Source organism: Sus scrofa, chromosome 6, assembly GCF_000003025.6.
Source record: "Sus scrofa isolate TJ Tabasco breed Duroc chromosome 6, Sscrofa11.1, whole genome shotgun sequence".
NCBI classification, from domain to species: domain Eukaryota; kingdom Metazoa; phylum Chordata; class Mammalia; order Artiodactyla; family Suidae; genus Sus; species Sus scrofa.
The window spans coordinates 105809703-105830281 of NC_010448.4; the positions used below are offsets into that span (position 1 = coordinate 105809703).

The window sequence follows — 20579 nt, forward strand, 5'->3', positions numbered from 1 at the left end:
CACACTTTCTTTGCTTAGCGCTGATTGAAGGATCCTCCCAGAAAGGAAAGTGTTCCTGTGGCTAAACATTACTCTGGGGCTCAGTTACTATCATTTTTAGCCAGAAGTTAATCTTCTCATTGCTGGTTACTGTGGCCAGTAGATTTTTGAACTCTTGGCAAGATAAGCCAGCTACTCATTTCATCAGCTCCCATGTGGATTCCTAAACCTTGAAAATCTTGTTATGCTTTTGACTGGGTCAATGACTGTTATTGCATTTTGGGGTATTTTTCACTGTTAATTCAAATCTGCAATGGAAAAACACACCTACAAGTCTAAACATAGTTTTTGTGAAATTTACACTGCATTCTGGACCAGCTTGCAGACCTCCTGGAGAAGGCTCATTGCTTACCCGCTCTGGTCTGGGCACTGTGGAAAAGGCCCCACTTACCTTCTGTCTCAGTGGGAGAGAGGTCGGAGGGACTGGTGAGCCCCGGGGTAAACTAGTCACTTTTAAGCCTCTTTTAAAACAAAATATTCTGTAAGAGGTTTGCTTATCAACTCTTGCTGTATAATTTGCACTTATTTGTCTGGTTGGTGAAGTGGGGAAGAAAGAAGAGAGTAAGAATTTTTTAGTACCTACTTAGTGCCAGCTGCTGTGCTCTACAAGCAATCTCTCCATGAATCCTCTTAACCACTCTAGGAGGTAGGTGTTTTAATCCCTACATGATAGATGTGGAAACCCGGAATCTAGAAGAAATAGGCACCAGCAAGGAGGAGGGTGGTAGGTGTCCAAAGACAAGCTTTGCCAGTTTCCCAGTGAGGCTTGGAGAGACCTAGGACAATAGGTATGATAACCTCTGGACTAGTAGATAAGTGAATCTGAGAGTTAAGTTGCCGAGTAATTCAAAGTTGGTGCAGCAGCCAAGAAGGGATGGAACCAAGAAATCGGACACAAGGCTTCTGAAGCCAAGCAAAGTGTGTTTTAGCCAAAAAGGAAAGCTGCCTTTACCAAGTAGAATTATTTTGACAATTTTCTATAGGTAACCAATGCAGGATTTTCCATGGGTTTGTGATTATGTCGTATAGCTATTAACTCACTATGTTTAAGAAAGGCAATGTTTGGAGTTCCATCTGTGGCGCAGTGGGTTAAGAATCCAACTGCAGGCGTTCCTTTTGTGGCACAGTGGAAACAAATCTGACTAGGGTCAGTGAGGACGCAGGTTTGATCCCTGGCCTCACTCAATGGGTTAAGGATCTGGCATTGCCATGAGCTGTGGTGTAGGTTGCAGATGAAGGTCGGATCTGGTGTTGCTGTAGTTGTGGTGTAGGCCAGAAGCTACAGCTCCGACTTGACCCCTAGCCTGGGAACCTCCATATGCTGAGGGTTCGCCCCCCCACCCCCCGAATCTGACTGTAGTGGTTCTGGTCACTGCTGAGGCCCAGGTTAGATCCCTGGCCTGGGAACTTCCATATGCTGCAGGTGTGCCCATAAAAAACAAACAAACACCAGTGTTTCATTAGAATTTGATTTCCCTAAATGATAAAAGTCAGTGACAAGCCTTGCAATACTTAAAGTTTTAACCTAAAACATTCTTTAGCCAAATAGAAAATTAGTGGATACCTTAGAAGTTTTTTTTTTTTCTTTTTTTTGCCAAAGCAAAAATGTAGCTACTATGTGAGTCAGATGTCTTTTCAAGATACTTACTTCACTTTCTATTTCTGATGTTTAAAGGTGGGATACAGCCTTTGTAAAACCCCAGGCCCTTGGAGTCTAATTCCAGGTCTGCCATGGGCCACAGCGCCACCTATCTGTTGCATTCAGCAAATATGTCTCTTCTATTTCTCCCATCTCTGGAGTCACAAGTACCAAAATAATGACATCATTATATATTTTCCAGAAGAAAATTACTTGCTTCATTGCCGCAATACTTGAAGTCTTGCAAACTGCTTAAAACATGAAGTTGGTTTTAATTTATTTCCAGTTACATTTTCAATTAGCTGTACTGCACCATAAATCTCATGGTGTTGGATAAATATTCACATTCTTTATGGAGGAATCTGACTCCTCTAGAGTTAGGTGTGTCATTACGAAATCACATTTCTGGTTCTGAAAGTTGAGAATGTTGGTGCGTTTTAATGCAACAGCACTCGTTGCCTAAGAGACATCTGAAAACAACCACCAGCACACGAGACCACGGGGGTTCAAAGCACTGTTCTAATTTAATAGAGGAAGAAAGTTGGTGCCATCAAAACATAGCATCTAGCTGCTTATTTTTGTGCTTTTGTATGTGAAATTTCTGAAATGCTGCTTGGCAATAATACTTTTTTCTCTCTCTTTTTGTCTTTTTAGGGCTGCACCAGAGGCATATGGAAGTTCCCAGGCTAGGGGTCTAATCGGAGCTGTTGCCACTAGCCTACGCCACAGGTCACGGCAAGACCGGATCCTTAACCCACTGAGTGAGGCCAGGTATCACACCCGCAACCTCATGGTTCCTAGTCGGATTCGTTTCTGCTGTGCCACGATGGGAACTCCCTGGCAATAATACTTTAAAAATGCACTAGTAAGCAGTATATTTCTCCAACTGCCTGTGGTTTTCCCAGATCCATGGTCTCCTTGCTTTCCTGGTATCTCTCTGAGATGTCTTGTCCTTAATTGGGATAAGGGAACAAGCACCTAAGGGCTGACTGCATTTAGCATGGAAGGAATCATGTTTTCTGCAGGGAAGTAGAAACAAAGTGAAGGCTTTTTCCTTTCACCATTTGGGAATTGGGCCTGCATTTCCTTGGGAGGACATTTACAATCCAATTACACTTTTGACTTTTTACTAGTTTGAAAATGCTTGACATTCTTAAGCTCAGGTTTAATTATTGCTAAGTATAGATCTTCCCCGTGGTCTCCTTTGCAATTTTCCAAGATTGTTCCCATTCCCCCTCCCCCCACCATGCAGTGATAACGGTGTGAATGGGAAAAGCTGTAGCATAACTAGGTGTCTAATTTTCCGAATTAATGCCTATTCTCAGTAAAACATTATTTCAAAACCATTGATGCAGCTGCTGCCAAGGTAAGTTAAATGGCCCTTGAAATATTAGTTTCCAAATGGGAATAAAAGACATTTAAGTTTTGTGATAGAAAAAGTCTGTTTTCGCCTCGTGTAAACCCAGCACGTGAGTGATCTCTCAGGGGGAAAGTCTGATCCACATGTCTCCCCGTAGTGGAAGAAGGGGGGTGGGTTGCTGGGAGAGGAGCCCAGAGTGGTGGCAAATTTCAGTCCTCCTGCTTTTAGTGGGTGAATCTGAGTGAAATGGATGAGGCAGTTGGGGGCCAGGGGACAGCGTTCTAGGTCGTTGGGGTAATCAGAGAGTCTACCATCACCATGGGGTCGGCTGTACCCTTTGCATCTTCTGTTCCTCTGCTGTTCCAAGGGCACAGGTTCTCTGAGCTGCTGGAATTCCTGTCTATAGCCTGGGGGCAGGGAACAGGGTCATGAGTTGGCAGATAAATGACAGGGACGAGGTGGGTCTATAGCATGGTTTGATCATGAAAAAAACTTCTCAGGCATGACTGATGGACCGATTAATCTCCCCACTTAATATTTTCCCTTTTAATGATGTTAATATTTATTGAGCATTGGCCATGCCAGACATTTTTTTCCTTCTTCATTGTACAGATAAGAAAGCTTAGGCTCAGAGAGTTTGCGTTACTTTTTTTTTTTTTTTTTTGGTTGTTCCCAGGCTATAAGTCAAATTGGAGCTGTAGTTGCCAGCCTATGCCATAGCCACAGCAATGTAGGATCCAAGTTGCGTCTTCCATCTACACCATGGGTATAGCTCACGGCAATGCTGGATCTTTAACCCACTGAGCGAGGTCAGAGATTGAACCCAAGTCCTCATGGATATTAGTCAGATTCATTACTGCTGAGCCACAATGGGAACTCTGAAATAGAGTTACTTGTCTAAGGGCATCCAGCTAGCCAGTAGGGAAATGAATATTTAAATTTAGACAGACTGATTCCAGAATCCACGTTTTATCTCTAAGGTTCCCTCTTAGCCACACTCTCATGTTTCATTCAGTAAACACATCTTTGTTAAGCACCTACTGTGTGTCACATTCCACCAGATACTGAGTGAGCAGGGTGCAGAAGGTGCTACTGTCTGGGTTTGGACCTCAATAGCCTGGCATCAAAGGTCGAAGAAATTGCTGTGCCCTTCTGCTGCCAGAGGCATCTCTAGGCTGGAGCTCCTGCAGAGATGAGGCAGATTCTGGGGTGGCTGCCATGTGTAGAATTTATCTGCTAGGAGGTTTTCTTGTGACTGATTGAATGAGTGTGAACAACCAATTGAAGCCATAAATTCTAAAAATGGTCCCTGCACTGTCTTGCCCACAGATTTGCTGTGAGACAAAAAAACATGATCAGATGTGCCATTTTCAAGAACAGACTGTAACCACTAGTAGGTGATCAGTAATAATAATAATAATAATGATAAATAAACATCTTAAACAAGGGATAGGGAGGTCCTGATATTCTTCATAGAGAGTATCTGTCTTTACTGCTGATAACAGTTTCTAACCACACAAACCATCCAAAGCTTGTGGGAAGTAACTTTTCTATCAAGCAGTGATTTGGTTTTTATTTAAGTGAATGATGTTTGAAGGTTTGTTTTGTTTTGTTTTGTTTAACAGCTGCACCAGTGGCACATGGAAGTTCCTGGGCCAGGGACTGAATCTGCACCTCTGCAGCAACCTGCTGCTGCTGTCAGATTCTTAACCCACTGTGCCACAGTCGGAACTCCCCAATATATTATCTTTAACAGATCCTGCTGATTGCTTAAGGAAGTTTCATAATTATATAGCAGTGAAAGCCAATGTAAGCAGAAATTAGTAATCCCAATTTAAAATTCCAAAGAGATCCTAGGAGATTTCTTAACCCTTGAATTTATTACAAATATTCAGTCAATACTCTTGAAAAATATAAAGGATATGTATTTTTCAACATGGGAGAACGTTTAAAAATTAATTTATTTGGAGTTCCCGTCATGGCTCAGTGGAAACGAATCTGACTGGCATCCATGAGGACGCAGGTTCGATCCCTGACCTTGCTCAGTGAGTTAAGGATCCGGCATTGCTATAAGCTGTGGTGTAGGTCGCAGACACGGCTTGGATCTGGTGGTGTTGTGGCGGTAGTGTAGGCCAGTGGCTACAGCTCCGATGGTTGACCCCTAGCCTGGGAACCTCCATATGCCACGGATGCTGCCCTAAAAAGACAAAAAAAATTTTATTTATTGGACTTGGGTATATTAACTATGCCTCCCTTATTTTCCTGAGCCATTAGGGACTGTAAGTCAGTATCACATGAAGTCATATGCACTTGCCTAAGAGGTTGGACCTTTGACACTATGTGACAAAACTAACTTGATATTGGTATGTGGAAATATCTGTACTTCTTTGGGCCTAAGTCACTTTCTTGTGACATAAAGATGTTTGGAAACTAGCTGATATTTATATGACATTTTATTACTCAAAGGCAAAATTGTCCTAATTCATAATTGATAATACATATTTTAAAATACTACCATTTCAGAAAATATAATTACATGTAGTGTTCCCAGTGAACCTGATGGTTCTAGTGTGGTGATGAGGATTGTGGGATCTGAAATGAGAGGGCCTGGTGACTGCATGCAAACAATTTAGCTTCCTGGAGCCCCCAGTTTCCTTATCTGTCAAATGGGGGATGACAATGGCATCTGAGGGGGTCCATTAAAATTTTTTGTTTGTTTGTTTTATTTTCACTTTGTTGATTTATTCTGAAGATAAAATAGATTAGTAGAGCTCCATTGTGGGGTTTTTTTTTTTTTTTTTTTTTTTGGTCTTTCTAGGGCCACACCTGCAGCATATGGATATTCCCAGGCTAGGGGTCAAATCAGAGCTGCAGCTGCCAGCTTACACCACAGCCATAGTAATGCCAGATCCGAGTTGAGTGTGTGACCTACACCACAGCTGACGGCAGTGCCAGATCCTTAACCTACTGAGCAAGGCCAGGGATTGAACCTGAGTCCTCATGAATTCTAGTTGGGTTCCGAACCCACTGACGATGGGAACTACAAGCTCTATTGTTTAGAATGGTATCTAGCACTTAAAGAGAATGCAAGACATATTGGTCTTTGGAATACCATGTAATTATCACCTGCTGCTTTTTCCAGGCAGCAATAGAATTGCCAATTATAAGCCAGTTATGTTAAGTTAATCAAGTGATAGAATTTCTACTGTGAAGAAGAAAGTTCAGTTTTGATTTGAAAGTAATTTTCAAATCACAGAGGTGTGTTGGGGTGGGTGACCTTAGAGGCAGGAGGATGCTGTGCTCTGTATGGGAAGCAGTGTTGCAGTTGGCCCATCTCCGGCTATCATCACTTGCATTATTGTCATTGTCATGCAGTCAGAAATCACCCCTACTAAAAGGGCATGGACCATATGTATAGTGATGTTTGTAACTATAGTGGGAATGGTACCATTTTCTCACCTGTTACGATAGTGGTAGGAAATTGGTAAATATGTGCAAATACATTTAATTTACCTCAGAGCACTAATTTTCCAAGAGCACTAGGGTTCAGGTGCCTACTGATGGTGAACATCATATTTTCAAAGATCTATATTTCAAATCCACGGTCCAGGTTTATCCAGTAAGAATGTGACATCAAAGAATCAAAACATAAAACAAATTCGTCTCTAAATAATTAGGACAGATGTATTGTATTTGTGCTTTTTTAAAGCATGTGACATCATGTCTCCTTCATTAGTAGTATTCCTTTCTATTAAGCTGTCATATTTCTATTTTATTTATTATTTAAAATTGGGCCACCAAGTCCTAGCCAGCTTTCATTTGTCCTTTATGTAGTATATTATTTAAATGTATTCAAATATTCTTTATATTAAATATAGTCAGATATTCTTTGTTTAGTGTATTATTGAAACATAGTCAAATATTTAGTATGTATATAGCCTCTGTCCTCAAGATGCTTGAGGTCTGATGGGCAGAGTAGGACTTATGCAGAATACATGGGATCCAAGGTAGAAGATGGCAAGCGCCTTGTTTGAGGTTCAGATAAATGCTGCTGGATGACAGAGGAGGAGAGGGCTGAAAACAGGGATGTTTTCCTTTGCGGGGGAGGCTCAAGCTGATTCACTCTCTCAAATTATGTTTCCTATTTCAAATTACATTACTCTAACAGTAATCAGAGGCAAATGGTGTATCAGGGCCACCCTGAAACCTTCAAGTAGGACATTTCAGTGTGGGAGGTGAGAAAACATAAAATTCAAAGTTTTCTCAAACTTTGTCTCCTAAGCTCAGTCTGGGTCCATCCTTTGTACCTAATTACAGTCTATTACTTTGGTCTAATTGTTTGGATAACCTAAATAGAAAGTTAAATGATTTCAGAACAAAGCAGATATATCTGTTTTTGTTTTGCTTTTAAACAAAGACTACTTATTTTTTCCGCATGCCTCCAGAGTAATGGATGGCGTTCGTTTTCTTGCCAAATGACCCGTGCATTTGATGCCTTATAAAATGTGGGGGAGGGACTCAGGTCCTCATCCTGGCTCTGCCTGACCATCCTGATGAGTTGAGCAGGTCCCTCATGAAAGAAAGGGAGGCCTATCACCTCCCCTGTAGTTCCCCGTGAAGGAGAGATGGGACAGGGTCAGTGTTTTGAGTCTCATATTTATTTCCTTTTTAAGTTGTTGAAGTGGGCTGCTGGAGGAAATCTTGTTTCGCCCCCACTACCAATTTAGAAGTAAAAGTTACCAGAAAATCTCTTCAATTTTGTGGAACTGTAAAGGAAGAAAGCAACTATCTGCTGTTTTGTTATAAGCATCTGAATTACAAGTTGTGCCAGACATTGGAGACATTTTATGTCTTTCCAATTTTAACATTAAAAAAACCCCCAGAGTTTCTATCCTGGCACAGCATGAATGAATCTGACTAGTAACCATGAGGTTGCAGGTTTGATCCCTCGCCTCAATCAGTGGATTAAGGATCTGGCATTGCCGTGAGCTGTGGTGTAGGTCGCAGACGTGGCTTGGATCCTGCATTGCTGTGGCTGTGGCGTAGGCCAGCAGCTATAGCTCCAATTTGATCCCTAGCCTGGGAACCTCCGCATGCCATGGGTGTGGCCCTAAAAAGAAAAAAAAAAAATCCTCAAACCTATATACTATTGAACCAAAAAGTGATCCTATTACTGTGAAATGTAAAATTCAGAAAGCAGCTGAGTCATCAAAAAGTCTCTTGTAATATTTGGAATAATCTATTTACATGTAGAGTATTTAAATATAGAGTATTTAAATCCCTACAAACTCCTTTATCCATTTGGGGTGGGGTCTAGGGAGACCTGGAAGCAGCTGAATGGAAGGCAGATCTGATTACCCCACGGTCATGATCTTGACACTTTCTTATACTGAACTGAGCTCATTCACTTCAGGAGACTTAACAGCTGTGGCTCAGAAATGCCCCTGGGGCAAAAGCAAACTATACAGGGGGCCACATCATGCTTTATATCATAAAGCTATAAAACCAAGGTGGATATTATCACTATGGATCCTAGGGTTAAATCAAAGTTAAAGAATGTCTGTCTTCAGTTTTTATAGCCCAAAGACATAAAGATAATTCTTCAATATCAAATAAGATACTTCAGTGCTGGTTAGCTGCAGTCTGCATGGAACTCAGGAATGGTGCTCACCAGCTGCTTCAGAAGCAGTGAAATATTTGAACAACTTGTGGGCCTGCACTGTTTTGTTCTGACAGTGACTCTACAAGACGGGACAGGGTGTACGGCCGCACTGAGCCCAGCTTGGAAGGGAAGAATTCAGCCTCGTCTCTGTCCACGGTCCTTCAGCCTGGCCTCTAAAAAAGGCCTGAACTTGTTCTATTCAATTTGGTGTCTGCTGGAACCCACTTTGTGCCAGATAGTGAAGGTGGTGAGTCTACACTTTCTCCACTGTTGCTTCAGGTTGATCTCTGTGCTCCCAGCCTTTGGAGCAAGGGACCTTCCTGGTCGTCAGCGTCTGTTGGACGTCTCCTTGACTTGTATCTTCCCTTCCCATTCCCTTGTTTTGTTTGCTTGACTTAGTTATTTTTATCAAAGTTAGAGATGCACATAGTTTAAAGCATCAAAGGATATCACATTTATTATGAAAACCAGCAGTTTCCTGCCCAGCGCATTCATTTCATCATTTTCCAGTCCCCAGTGGCAACCTTCTGAGGACATTTTTTGCATTTTCTTTCAGCATTGACTTTTCTTTCACTGATTTACTGATGCCTCTAACACACCATCTGCAAACCCTGTAACTTCAAACAACAGCGTGTATTTGCTCACAGTTCTGCCGCGATGGGCGGGGATGGCTGGTTTCTGCTTCATGAGGTGTTGGCTGGGCTAGAGGATCAGCAGGGTGGCTGTAGTAACCAAGGGTTGGCTAGTCCTCAGCTTCCCTTTGGGGTCCCTTATGCTCCAGGGAGTCTCTCTCACCAAGTGGCCTCTGGTCCTGCAGGGATGTGGGACATTTCCCACTGTAACTGGCCACCAAGGCTAAAATCAGAAGCTGAAAGGCCTCTAAGACCCAGGTCCCAAGGTCACTCACTGCTACTTCTGGCAAATTCCATTGGCCACAGCAAGTCACAGTCCTCCCAGATCCAAGAGAGTAGAAATGACTTGCACGAGGAGGGATGGGAAGAATTGTTGGTAGCTCTTAATGCAGATGAGCTGCTATGGCCCCATGTCCTTAAGTGACATGCTTATGGCACTCTTCATTTCCTCATTATTATTATTAGGCATTGTATGTTGACTTCAATTTGTAGCCGATGAGGACTTTGTTCTTTTACCCTTCACCTGCATCTGACAACCATCATGGGCACCTCCTGTTGCTCGCCCCCACCCCTCATCATCCCAGGATAGTTATAGCAAAATCTGGACTAGATCGATATTCAGCGTTTATGTTATTGAGATGATGTAAATGTTATTCACAGCTGACTTATATTTCTTTCTTGCATAACTTCTGTTTCCTCTTGAGTTAATAATCCTTTAGTTATTTTGTCTATCTTCCCACGTATGGGGCCACCCCCACAGTTTCTTCTACTGCCCTCAATCTCTGCAGTGTGTTCATTAGTAGGTATTATCTCATTTTCACCTTCTTGAAGAAATCATTCCTGGAGCCTTCTGACCTGCTCAGGGTTAGGATTGGGGTTCGGCTGGAGTGTACACATGTGCGTGTGTGCATGCACGTGCACACACACATCTTTCTGGGTTTGTTTCTTTTTTAAAAAATTTATTTTTTTTTAACTTTTTTTTTTTGTCTTTGCCTTTTTGCCTTTTTCTAGGGCCGCACTTGCAACATATGGAGGTTCCCAGGCTAGGGGTCGAATTGGAGTTGTAGCTACCAGCCCACACCACAGCCACAGCAACTCAGGATCCGAGCCACATCTGTAACCTACACCACAGTGCATGGCAATGCCAGATCCTTAACCTACTGAGCAAGGGCAGGGATCTAACCAGCAACCTCATGGTTCCTAGTCGGATTCGTTAACCACTGAGCCACAACAGGAACTCCCCTAACTTTTCTTTTTTTTAAAGGACCTGTGGTTTTTTTTTTTTTTTTTTGCTCTTGAGGGCCGCATACGGAAGTTCCCAGACTAGGGGTCCAATCAGAACTGCAGCCACTGGCCTACACCACAGTCACAGCAATGCAGGATCCAACCGAGTCTAGGACCTACACCACAGCTCATAGCCATGCTGGATCCTTAACCCACTGAGTGAGGCCAGGGATCGAACTCGCATCCTTATGGATCCTAGTTGGGTTTATTAACCATTGAGCCACGAAGGAAACTCCCTGGGTTTGTTCCTTATTTCAGTGGAATGCTTTCTCCAATAAGTTCTCGTGAAAAGTATGCATAAGAAGTACATTTCTGAGGAATATGTAGGTCTGAAGAGGTCTTTATGGCATCCGTTCATTTAGTTGAGGGATTTCTTTGTTGCAAATAATGTAGCCTTAGAAGGTTTAAAAATATTTTTTAGTATTTGTTTTTTGGCTGCACCTATGGCACCTGGAAGTGTCTGGATCAAGGATCAAACCCATGCCACAGAGGCAGCCTAAGCCACTGCAGTGACAACACCAGATCCTTAGCCTGCTGTGCCACACGGGAACTCCCTAGGTTTAGAATTTTGAAGTCACTGATCTGCTCTCTCTTTTTTTTTAAATTTTTTTTATTATGTAATTTTTTTTTTTTTTTTTTTTTTTTTTTTTTTTTGCTTTTTAGGGCCACACCCGCAGCATATGGGGATTCCCGGCCTAGGGGTCAGGAATGGCTGCCAGCCTACACCACAGCCACTGCAACGCAGGATCCGAGCCACATCTGCGATCTACACCACAGCTCATGGCAATGCTGGATCCTTAACCCACTGAGCAAGGCCAGGAATTGAACCTGCAAGCTCATGGTTCCTAGTTGGATTGTTTCCACTGCTCTATGACAGGAACTCCTCTCTCTCTCTCTCTTTTTTAATGATTTTTATTTTTTCCATTATAGCTGGTTCGCAGTGCTCCATCAACTCTCTACTGCACAGCAAAGCGACCCAGTCATCACACATACATTTCCCTTCCCACACCATCTTCCACCATGCTCCATTACAAGTGACCAGACACGGCTCCCAGCACTACTCAGCAGGACCCCACCGCCCATCCACTCCAAAGGCAAATGTTTGCATCTATTAACCCTAGATTCCCAGTTCAACCCACTCCCTCACCGCCCACAGCAACCATCTCCAAGTCCACAAGCTTCTCCTCTACGGAAAGGTTCATCTGTGTCGCACATTAGACCCCAGACACAAGTGAAATCACATGGTACTTGTCTTTCTCCTTCTGACCCATTTCTCTCAGTATGGGAGTCTCCATTTCCATCCATGCTGCCACAGACAGCACCGTTTTGCTCTCCTTTATGGCTGAGCAGCATTCCATTGTGTATATATACCACGTCCTCCCAATCCATTCATCTGTTGACAGACACCTAGGCTGTCTCCATGTCTCGGCCACCACGAACAGTGCTGCAATGAACATACAGGTGCATGTGTCCCCCTCAAGGAAAGTTTTGTCCAGGCATATGCCCAAGAGTGGGACCGCTGGGTCATATGGCAGCTCTATATCCAGCCCTCTGAGGTACCTCCGTACTGCTTTCCACAGTGGCCGCACCAATCCACATGCCCACCATGGTCTGTGGTCTTACAGCTCCAGTTTTGCTGGTGACATCCGTGAAGCCACTCTTTTTTTAAAAAATTCTTGTAAGTAATCTTTTTATCCCGCCCAGAAGCTTTTGGGCTCTCTCTTGGTCCACAGGGTCCTGAGATTTAACCAAGATGTGCATTGCAGGGGATCTTCTTCCTTTCTTTGTGCTGGGAAGGGACGAGCCCTTTCGTTCTGGTGACTCATGTCCTTCAATCTTGGAAAATGCTGTTTATTACTCTGCTGGTTCTTTCCCACTGTTCCTTTTTCCTGGGACACCTCTTATTTGAATATTGGACCCACTGAATTGGTTTCCTAATTCTTTTTCTTCTCTTTATTCTTTTCTATTTATTTGCCCTTTTTCTGCTTTCTGGAATATTTCAACTCTATCTTCCAACTTTTCTATTAAGTTTTCATTTCTGCAGTCATATTTTTAATTTCCAAGAGCTCTTTCTTTTTTTCTCTGATGAAGTTCTCTCTTTGTTTCTTTTTTAATCGTAGCACCTTGTTCTTATTTTACAGATACGTTATCTTCTCTTATCTCTATAAGGACATAAATGGTAGGATTGTTTATTTTATTTTTACCATCCTGCATAATGTGTTTTTCCTCCAATCTTTGTCTATGCCTTTTCATGTTAGAGGCTATGTCGCATGTCTGGTATCTGCTCATATATAAGAGCAGAGCATATAAACATTCATTATTTTGGGAAACCTCATTGTTTTGTTGGGTTTTGTGAACTGTGACTGTCACCTAGGCTGAAGTGACTGGGCTGTTCCATTGGAGACCTCCTGGAATCAGAATCATTAGATAGGATTTCCCGTCATGGTGCGGCAGAAATGAATCCGACTAGTATACATGAGGATGTGGGTTCGAACCCTGGTCTTGCTTAGTGGGTCAGGATCTGGCATTGCTGTGAGCTGTGGTGTAGGTCACAGATTTGGCTTGGATCCTGCGTTCCTGTGGCTGTGGTGTAGGCCTACAGCTGTAGCTCCAATTGGACTCCTAGCCTGGGAACTTCCATATGCCATGGGTGCAGCCCTTAAAAAAAAAGAAAAAAAAAAAAAGAATCATTAGTTAATTTTTCTCTTAACTGGTTAGATTTCCCAGGAAGAACCTTTCCAATCATTAGCCTGGAGGGTGGAGTGTAGTCTGGTCCACTGGGTGGGCCAAGAGGACTGAGTGTCTGGACATTCAGTTGGAAATTTTCCCCTGATTCCATTACAGTTCCCCTCCTCTCAGCTGTTGCTCCTGTCCTCTGGAGAAGGACACCATTTGCATCCTTTTGTTTTAACTTCTGTGAGTTATAAACCTTCCATCTTTTGCTATGGTTAGGGAGGGACCGTCACCCAGCTCTATGAAGGACCAGGGAGTCCAACTGCTTTATTTATTTATTTTTAACTTATTTTTAAAATTTTATTGCTGCACCTGTGACATATAGAAGTTCCCAGGCTAGGGATTGAATACAGTAAGCCACAGCTGTGACCTGTGCTGCAGCTGTGGCAACGCTGGATCCTTTAACCCACTGTGCCAGGCCAGGAATCCAACCTGTATCTTTGTAGCAACCTGAGCAGTTAGGTTCTTAACCCATTGTGCCACATCAGGAACTCTCAACTACTTTTTTTTCATATAGCACACAAATCACCTATTTAAAATGTGCAATTCAGTGGGTATATATATATGTGTGTATATATATATATACACTCCCACACACAGGGTTTGCAACCATCATTACAGTTTTAAAACATTTTTATCACTCCCCCCCAAAATCCATACCCACTAGCAGTTACTCCCCATTTTCCCTCAAAACCTCCAGCCGTAGGCTTGAATCTTCTTTCTGAGTATGAATTTGCCGTATACAGACATTTCACGTGAATGGAATCATACAAGATGTGGCCTTTTATTACTGGCTTCTTTCACTAGCATAATATTTTCAAAGTTCATTCTTGTTGTAGCATGGATCAGTACTTCATTCCTTTTTATTGCTGAATAATAGTAAATTCATATTTTGCTTATCCATTCATCAATTCATGGACATTTGGGTTGTTTCCGCTTTTTCTTTTTTTTTTTTCTTTTTTTTTTTTTTTTACTATTATGGATGATGCTGCTATAAGCATTCATGTCCAAGTTTTTGTGTGGGCATATGTTTTCATTTCTCTTGGGTAGATACCTAGGAGTAGAATTGCTGGATCACATGGTATCTCTATGTTGAAACTTTCGAGCAGCTGCCAGACACTCTTCCACCATGGCCGCACCATTATGCAGTCCCATCAACAGCATCTGAGGGTTCTAATTTCTCCATATCCTTGCCAACATTAGCATCTATCTTTCTGATTATAGCAATTGCTTCTTAAACACATGTTCAACAAGTCCTCCTATTTTAGCCTCACTTGTAGTCTCCTTCCAAAGTGGCCTATGTCCCAAATTCCTGAGCCTTTTCAGGATTCTGGAGTGCAGATTGTCACTTCGCGGCATTTTCTGCTGCTAGCACAGGGTTCAGTTTCCTGAGTGTGTGAGGTCAGCAGCTCCCATGGTGTAGACCTTGAGGGTAGTACAGATGTGTGTCTTAGTGTTGGCCTGGCTGCTCACAGGTTGTGGGACCCTGGGTCAAATTGTGTGAATAACTTCTTTGAGCCTCATATTTCTCACCTATAAAACAGAGAACTATAACATATTGGAAGTAACTGACATTTGGTAGATATTGACTGTTAGTTCACTTCTCTTCCCCAGACGTGGACATTCAGAAAGTGAAAGAAGGAGTTCCCCAGTTCTGGTGCGGTGGGTTAAGAATCTGGGTTACTGCAGAGGTGAGGGTTTGATCCCTGGCCTGGCTCAGTGGGCTAAAAGATCTGGTGTTGTGGTGGCGGAGGTGTAGGTTGCAGCTGTGGCTCAGATTCAGTCCCTGGCCTGGGAACTTCTATATACTGCAGGTGTGGCCATTAAAAAAAAAAGGAAAAAAAGGAGTTCCTGTTGTGGCTCAGTGGTTAACGAATCTGACCGGGAACCACGAGGTTGTGGGTTCGATCCCTGGTCTTGCTCAGTGGGGTGTAGGTCGCAGACGTGGCTTGGATCCCGAGTTGCTGTGGCTCTGGCGTAGGCCAGCAGCTACAGCTCTGATTGGACCCCTAGCCTGGGAACCTCCATATGTCGTGGGAGCAGCCCTAGAAAAGGCCAAAAAAAAGAAAGAAAAGTGAAAGAATTCCTTCAGGAGTTCATCAGTTAGTGGGAGGAGACAGACACACATATAACTCTATAATCTGCTTAATTGTCAACAACGACTATTGAGTGCCTACGATGTGTCATAAATGTGATAGTTGGTGGGGGTCCTGTGGGGCAAGTTTCCTGTTTTCCACAGGCTCGCCAACCAAACCAGAATATAAGGCAGGCGGAGGTAACTGCTGTCACACTGATACAAAGGGAATGTAGGGGAAGGAGAGGTAAATTCTAACCATAGAGATATTGCACAATTTGGTCCACAGATTGATTGGAACACATTAATATGTATGACTCTCAACTCTCCAAGCCAACTAACTAAACTTCACTTGAACTCGTGGTTCTCTGAAATAGCGAAGCTCAAAGAATAAATCAGCAGCAGAATTCTGTCCAGCGTTTCTCTGTCACGAAACCTCTGGCCATTGTGTCTCTGTGCCAGTTACCAAGGAATGGGAAAAAAATTAATGAAAGAAATAAAAATCACATTTTGAAATAGGCAAGCAAAAGGCAGTGTGGCCCAGGCATTACAACAGAAATGCTGCAGTAAAGCTGTGGCAGCCAAAAAAGTGTGTGCTCGGAGAGTCGTCTCCAGCTAAACACGTTTTGTTATTTAGGCTGTTAAGGTTACTTCTTCCCTGCAGACTAACTCCTGTCAGAAGCAGGGATGACATTATGGCCACTGCAAACCTTAGAGGCCTTATTATATCTTCACAAAATCCTTGCTTGTGGAGGAGTGTAGCCGTTACATGATGTTGATTGTGTCAGAGGCAGATTTTGAAAAGTGGCAAGTTCAGAGTTCCTGTCGTGGCTTAGTGGTAACGAACCCGACTAAGTATCCATGAGGACGCAGGTTCAATCCCTGGCCTTGCTCAGTGGATTAAGGATCCGGAGTTGCCATGAGCTGTAGTGTAGGTGGCAGACATGGCTCGGATCCTGCATTGCTGTGGCAATAGGCAAGCAGCTGTAGCTCCACTTTGACCTTTAGCCTGGGAACTTCTCTATGCCACGGGTACAGCCCCAAAAAGATAACAACAACAACAGAAAGGAAAAGTGGCGAGCTGCAAAGGTGATGGGATAGTCTCCAGGGAGAATATGCTTAGTTGAGCCCTTCACCTCTGCAGGCCCCAGAAAATCTGGGTTACATTTAGCCTGGATCTGCTCAGGGTGAGGAAGAGGTTTTCAGAACAAAATATAACCTTGCACGTAGTATCAGGCTGTTTGTCCTCCTCAAACCCATCTGTCAACCATGTGGGCCTTGTCAGAGAATTTGGCCTCTGAAACGTTGAGGCGTTGGAAACAGCTGACCCCTCATCCTCTCTCCTGTGGCCCCTGTAGCCTGATGCGGGTTGTCCACACAGCCACAAGTCCCACCTCTTTCTCAGCTCCTGAGATGCCTCACTCCATCACCAGCTGAATCAGCTGTTTGTCAACTACTTAACTAGGAGAATCTGGCAGGGGGCTCTGGGGAACCTCTGGTGACAGAATACCTGCTAAGTGTTACCTGTTCAACTCCACCCACCTTTTAGGGGTGTGAAAAGTCAACTCTGGAAAACGTTGAGTACAAGAAAGTTCAACAAGTTTCTCCCTTCCTCTCCCTCTCTCTCTCAGCACCTCCCAGAGTTTCTAATAGTTCCAAAACCACTCTGAGTTTCCAAGAAAGGGATATGGTATGCAGTGTTTCCCAAACTCTTTTTCCTTCCAAAGAATAATTGTTAAGATTGATTTTTTTTAGGCTTGTGTTTGCCAAGGGGGGAGGGGGAGGGAGTGGGATGAATGAGGAGTTTAGGGTTGGTAGATGCAAACTCTAACATTTATAATGGATAAGTGATGGGATCCTACTGTACAGCACAGGGAACTATGTCCAGTCTCTTGGGTTAGAACATGATGGAAGATCATATGAAAAATGTGTGTGTGAGAGAGAGAAAGAGAGAGAGAGACTGGGTCACTTTGCTGTACAGTAGAAATCGAAGGAATTGTAAATCAACTATGCTTTAATACATTTTTTTTTTAAAGAGAGACTGCTTTAAGACACTTCTCTAGGATACTTTCCCTGATAATCCCAATAAGACATTCTCTATGTTACTGACCCCAGTGCCTCCTATGATTTGCTCTGTATTTGTAGTGTTCGACAAGGTAGAAATTAGTATTCTTTTAGTAGCTGCTGTAAGAATTGCTCATCTTCTTGGGATGAGGGTTAAGACAAGAAGCAGGGCATCCTCCTGGAGTCCTGTTAGGGACTGCCTGTAAAACCTTTGTGTCCTTGAGCCCCTAATGGGTTTGAGTCAGTTCACTGGGAGGCAGCGCTGAATTGCTTTAATAACAAAAATATGAGGCATCTGAAGTTCCCAGGGAATTTCAGGAGGGAGAGAGAAGTCAGTCAGACTAAATGCTGCATGGGAAAAAGACCAGAGAGGAGAAAGAAAACAAACAAACAAACTAATGGTAGGTCTGCTGAAAAGAAGCTTAGAGAGAGCAGAAATTTTAAAGCTATTTGTTGTTGGGGTCACAGTGTAACTGCTTTTTCCTGTGCACTGTGAAGTCCTCAGTGACAGCTCCTTGGCCCACAACTGGGCATGTCAGCAGATGCTTTTGCAAATGTGGCTCAGGAGTGGACGGTCTGGGGCTGGCAGGGAAGGCTGGCGTATGGATGGATCGTTACCTGTGTTCGTGTCTCATCAACTCCACTAGTCTGGAAGCATTTAGTGAATGAGTGAATAAATGAAAGCATGGGTTTCTATCTTAGCGGCAGATAAGGGTTTCTCTTTAATCCAGACTGGACCAGACCTCTCAGCCATTAATAGAAGAGTTAGGAGTTCCATTGTGTCTCAGTGGGTTAAGGACCTGATATTGTCTCTGTGAGGATATGGTTTGATCCTCAGCTTTGCCCAGTGGATTAAGGATCTGGCCTTGCCGCAAGCTGCAGTGTGGGTTGCAGATGTGACTGGGATCTGGCCTTGCTGTGGCTGTGATATAGCCCGGCAGCTGAAGCTCTGATTCAGCCTCTAACCTGGGAACTTCCATGTGCTGCAGATGCAGAAGTAAAAAGAAAACAGTACAAGACAAAATGAAAAACCAAACAAACAACAAAAAGAGAATTACTTAGGGAAGCAGTAGGGGCTTCATATGTATTTGTTGGATTAACCAATCACCGAGTCACGGAGAAGGATGCTGTTCTTCCGGTTGTAAGCACATTCTTCCATCTAGAAGGAACTAAAGCTTTAATCCTTGACATAGGAAGATGATTTGAATTGTGAAAACCTAGTTTTCTAGATTCCAAGAAAGATCTCTTCCCTATTCTCTGAATAAGGAAACAGTGATCAAATACAAATAGACCCACTTCTCCATTTTCTTAGGAGTCTTCATCCTGTAACTCATATTTTCATAGCACTTCATACCAAACTAGTGTGCCAGGCTTCAGCACTTTGTGTGGTATATATCATGCATCTAGGGTTTTTCTCTAATATTTCAAGGTTCGGTTATAGCCAGGTCCTGTGTCCCATTTGGGGGCTGAAAAATATGACCACAGAGGCTATATTCCCCCCCCTTCCCCCGAATGTCTTTTTTTTTTGAAAGCCTGTCAGCTTCTTGAGGGAAGGGACTGAGACTCACTCATTTCTGCTGCCCCACCGCCTGGCAGTCTCTGGTCCATAGTGAATCAGTGCTTATGAACTGAACTGCACATGGGGATGGAGCTGGGTCCTGGTGCAGAGATGGTGACCAGCTCAAGAATAATTGATTAGACAATAGGCAAGACATGGAAGCAACCTAAATGCCCATGGCCAGGAATTCCTGGCGCAACAGAAACAAATCCAACTAGGAACTGTGAGGTTGTGGGTTCCATCCATGGCCTCGCTCAGTGAGTTAAGGAACTGGTGTTGCTGTGAGCTCTGGTATAGGTTGCAGATGTGGCTTGGCTCCTGCGTTGTTGTGGCTGTGGTGTAGGCTGGCAGCTGTAGCCCCAATTCAACCCCTAGCTTGGGAACCTCCATGTGATACACACACACACACACACACACACGCATTTTCTCTCACACACACACACAAAATAGAATACCACTCAGCAACAAAAAAAGAGTGAAATAGTGCCATTTGCAGAAACATGGATATACTTAGAGATTATCATACTAAGTAAGGTAAGTCAGAAAAAGAAAGGTAAATACCATATGATATCACTTATATGTGGAATCTAAAATATGACACAAATGAATTTATTCATGAAACAGAAACAGATTCACAGACATAGAAAACGGTTACCGAAGGGCAAGGGGGTGGGGAAGGATAAATTACAAGTTTGAGAGGAGCAGATACAAACTACTATATATAAAATAGATAACAAGGGCCTACTGTATTGCACAGGGAACTATATTTAATATCCTGTAATAAACCATAATGGGAAAGAAAAGAAGAAGAACAATTGATTAGGGCTCCTTGCAAAGGCCTGGTTTTGACATCTTATTTCAAAAGTATCATTAAATCGCACAATAAATTGCCAGACCCACGCCTGGTAGAAGTGTCAGCTGAGAAGTTCTTTATCAGTGTGATAAGGAATTGCATCATGTTCATGTAAGGAAGGGGATAAGCTTTTGGTAGAAAGCATGGCTGACGTAACATCTCTCTTGTTTCCACAGTGGCCCTACTTTTAGGAATTCCCACAGCAAGGCTGTCTCTCTTTTTTTTTTTTTTTGCTTATTTACGGCTGAACCTGTGGCATATGGAAGTTCCAAGGCTAGGGGTCAATCAGAGCTACAGCTGCCAGCCTACACCACAGCCACAACATGGGATCTGAGCCACATCTGCAACTTACACCACAGCTCGTGGCAACACCGGATCCTTAACCCATTGAAGAAAGCCAGGGATCGAATCTGCATCCTCATGGATACTGGTCTGGTTTGTTACCCTGAGCCACAGCAGGAACTCCCAGCAAAGCTGTCTTTTGAAATGCATTTACTAGGAAACCATCCATGAGCCCCATGTATCCAGTAGAGAGAGTGGGGAAGGATTTAGCTGTCCTTGTAGGAGTCATGCCAGACTCCTGAGGTGGTGGAAAAGGTGATCTCAGAGCCTCGCATCAGAAAAGGAGGGCTTTAGCTTCAGTTACATGAAGATAACTTGACCCTTTGGCCAGTTGGTTAT

General features: G+C 43.2%; 1 protein-coding gene across 2 annotated transcripts in view; it reads left to right on the forward strand.

Annotated features, from left to right (window-relative positions):
* The window catches only part of COLEC12 (collectin subfamily member 12), a 192041-nt gene that overhangs the window by 1546 nt on the left and 169916 nt on the right, over positions 1-20579 (forward strand). The window lies entirely within an intron of this gene.